Raw genomic sequence first — 4,169 nt, forward strand, 5'->3', positions numbered from 1 at the left:
CCATGGCTCTGTTTAGAAAAGACCTGCCAGCCCTGCTGGAAGTGGAGCTTCTTCCCTGGACAGACACCACCCCAGACCCCTGCTCCCCAGCCACTCTGACAGCCTGTGACACGCTGTCATGACTATGTTCATACCACAGAGATACTTTGATCCCTCTTATTTGTATGTGGCCGAATTGCCTCACTAAAAAGCGTTTCCTGGCACAGCAAGGTTTGTTTTGTTGCGGGGTTTTTTTTGTTTATAGCTTATGGCCTATTTTACTGTTTTAGTCAGGGTAATCTAATTGTATGTGTATGGCTAGAATGGTCTTTTGAAGTATGTACATATGTGTGCGTATCATGCAATACTTTCATAGCGGGATTTGAAGACCTGCAATGACACTTTTCAGAGACTGCTGAGGCTCTCTGTAGCTGCTAAACAGCTCCCCTTCTGGGGAGGGACACTACCGAAGGCAAGCAGTGAAGAGACACTAGTTATCTGTCCTGTTGGTTGTTCAGGGACTTCTCCAGGACAATTAATGACCTTTGCAAATAGCATTCCTGACTGCATGCCAGTTTCACAGATGCAGGATGATTAGGGTCATAAGGACTGGAGGCTCTGCCATCCCAAGTGCAGCTCTCTGTGTTTGGCACCCAGATGTCAACACACATCCCGCAATGGGGGATTGAGGCACTCCAACTTGAAACTGCCTTTTGGTCAGGAGAAAGACTGCTCTGCATATGTCACGGCCTCCACAAAGAGTGGGAGCAGCAGCCGTGGCGGGTGTCAACCTATGCCAGATGTAGCCTTTCACATGGAGAACGCCCTGCATGAGGGAAGGAGTGAGGAGCACACCAGGAGAGGGTTGTCCTGTGGGAGCACAACAGATTCTAGGAGAGCTCTTACCAGGGTGCATTACATCCGTTGGTCCGTACGGATGCAGACAATTTGCTGCAGGTGGCCCTGCTCTGGACAGTGTGGGCCTAACCTCGTCTGTACCTCTTAGCCTGGGGACCAAAGCAGACCCATTATATATTCCCAGCTCTTCCAGTAGGCCCAGACATAGCATTTAATACAGCACAGGGTAAGCTTATGAGTAAGCAGCTTAGCATTAATCAATAAAATGTGGTTAGACTAAACAGAAGTTGTATGATTAAAGAAGTATCAGAGATGCAACACAGACATGAGTCAGAACTTTTCATTGGTTAGGGAAAACATGGACTCCTGCGTGGCATCACTAATTATTAACTAACTCACGCTGAGATAAAATGGCACTAATTGATCTGTTGATATGGATGGAAATTATACAGACGCAGATGTTTTACATTATTAACACAACTAAATCATCCTGTCCAGCATCCAAATTGCTTTCCTCTGACCTTAAACCTATTTTTAACACAAAGATTCCCATCTGCAGCTACCTGAACCCTCTTGAATCTAGGTAAGATTTTCTGCCCGAGAAGTTAAATGCCCTGTTAGTGTCCTTGCAAATAATCTTTCCTTTGCATTCAAGGACTTATTTTTTCTTCTCTTACATCTATTTTTATTTTCATTTTATAGGCACCTAACCACTGCTAGCATACTCCTCATCTCAGTGCAGTACATGAATTTGCCACATCATTTCTGTATCGCATTATTCCTTATTTACTCATTGCATTACACAGCTGAATTACCAGTGAAGATTCTTTATATCTGTCTCCATAAAAACTTAGTCTCTCTGAGGTGGGTTCCTTGAACTCTAAGAATTTCTAAGCTTTGATTTGACAGCCAGTACCGGGGCTTACCTCCTGACACTCATCTCAAAGAAGCACCCAGCTAGAACTGCACATTCCAAATCCCTCCAACATCTGCTTTGTAGTCGGCTGTCATCTCACCCATGGTGCAAAGTAGCATTCATACCACAAGGTACCCCAAAGTACCAGGTTACTATTTTCATGTCATGGGACAGCCGAAGTGATTTATGCAGAGGACTGCTGCTAATTCCAGAAATGACAAGGTCAAACGTGTCATCTGGCACAACAAGCTGAGTATACCTGCTGATCATCTCCGTACCCAGATAGCTAAACGCCTATTCAGGACTAATATTTTGCTTCAACTAATGAGATTGACTACAACTGTGTACATCTCAAGGCACTAATTTCAATTTGCAGCAGAAAAATGTCTACTCTTCCAAGCAAAGGATTACATGAAGGAAGGTTGCTAGCATAAGGAGATTCTTATTTTCTTTCCGGAGGAATCAGAACTAACGTAGGGAAGTTAGTTCATCTTCATTTCTGATTACAAAAGCACAGACTTTAAATCCACTATATGGCAGGCACGAAATCACATTAAAGTTTCCCCCTGTGTATTCTGATGTATTCCGATTTGAGAATTCTAGCTTTCACATGTTCAAGCTGCTAAACACTTCTCTGTTTCATATTTGTTTCCTCATAGTAAGGAGTTAATATAAAGGTCTGCTTGTATTAACAACTTATAGACAAGTTAATACAAGTCTAGGAGGGTCTGCTTTTCTTTTTCTTATTCCCACTTCGTTTGATCTGCCTCATGAGCTTTTAACTTCACCACGTTGGCAAGACAAATGTGCAAGCATCTGGATTTATGGGGATGTGACCAGAAAGTGTGAGAGAACAGATTTTTTTTCATATTCTCTCAGCACTTTTTTAATCTCAGTCTGAGACATTGTTTGTTTTCTCTGGAGTCAGGGCTAGCCCAGAGACCAGTGGCAGAGTACTCTGATGTCAGGCTGACTCTGTAAGGTGTGCTGTGATGTTCCAGAATTTGGTTAGCAATTCCACAATGAAATCTTTTTAGCTCTGCACTGACATCTTTACCTGAACAAGAAGGAAAAAAGACTGTCTGCACTAGAAAAGTGACAGTGTTAGAAGACCCAGCACAGAGATACCTTCCTTAGCCTATATAATTACTTCATGCATTAATCATGGGAGGTAACGGGCCTACAAAAGCAGCAGCAGCTTCAGGATTATTTAGCACCTGTACAATAGCTATATATCCCTAAGCAATTCACAGCTATAGATCAATAGTTCAACAGTTGCAGCTGTGTAATGAGTGAGGTGCTCAGTGCTACGCATTGCTATGGGTGACATTTTTATATGGTATATAAAAATGTAAAACCTCACAGAAGGCCCAATTTTTCCAACTGTATCAGCTGGTTAAATGAAAGATGTTAACTCTTTGTACAAACCTTGCTTGTAAAATTAGAGATTTGTTTACAATGGATTTTTTAAGCCTTGATGAACATCTTTGCATAGCTCTCCAATATGAGCATTTTGCAGTAGTGCACACTGGGAGTCGAACTGGTGTGGTTTGTGGCTTACTCACCCACCTGTGAGTAAATTACCAGTACTGAAAGGTACCTATGTTGATAGGTAAGTCTTAGGAGCAGATAAGCCCCAGATCTCCTGAGCATTACCAAATACAGTAATTCTCCAGGGAATTTGGAACAGTAGGGGTATTAACCCCAATATTGAGGCCAAATTCCAAAGACAAAGTACAATGGTTGTGCAGTGCACAGGAGTTCTGTCTTTATTGATATCCCTCCTCTCTGAGAGATAGTAAGGAGAAGAAGAAAAGGTTGGGGTTGAAAGTTACATGCTCAACTGTTGTGCTGGGTCAGGCTGTCCCCGGTCTAGAGCAGGGCTGAACCCCCAACCAGCGCTGGGATAAAAATAAAACCGATGTGCAGCACAGGCAATGCAACAAAGCAATTCAAGTGGCTAGTGTTTGATATAAAACAGTTTAGCGTTGGCCTTGCAGCCAGTACAAGGAGAACAAATTGCTTTTCTGCACAGTGGAGTCATCTGATGTTTGCTTTAATTTCTGGAAGACTGGGGAGCGTGAGTCAGACACTCTCGCAGCTGGTTCGTGCAAGGAAGAGGCCATCAGGGACCCTGACTCACCAGAGCTGCTCAATTTCTTCCTAACGTCCAGCTCAGCAACTGGAAGTGAAATTATGGGCTGGGGGCAGCTCTGGAGTTAGGGCAGGCGGGAGGAGCAGAGCTCTGTGAGGGTGGGATGCAGCGAGCCCGGGCCGGGGTGGGCGCTGGGCGAGGGACCGCGCTGCGAGGCCCCGGTGAGGCCGCGAGAGAGGGCTGGGGGCAGACCCCAACAAACATTTCTTCTTCGTGACCGCTAGCAGGTAGAGGAATAACGCCCCCCCCCTTGTCCCTAAA

This window comes from Pygoscelis adeliae, unplaced genomic scaffold (assembly GCF_000699105.1).
Source record: "Pygoscelis adeliae isolate BGI_AS28 unplaced genomic scaffold, ASM69910v1 Scaffold120, whole genome shotgun sequence".
In the NCBI taxonomy this organism is placed as follows: Eukaryota; Metazoa; Chordata; class Aves; order Sphenisciformes; family Spheniscidae; genus Pygoscelis; species Pygoscelis adeliae.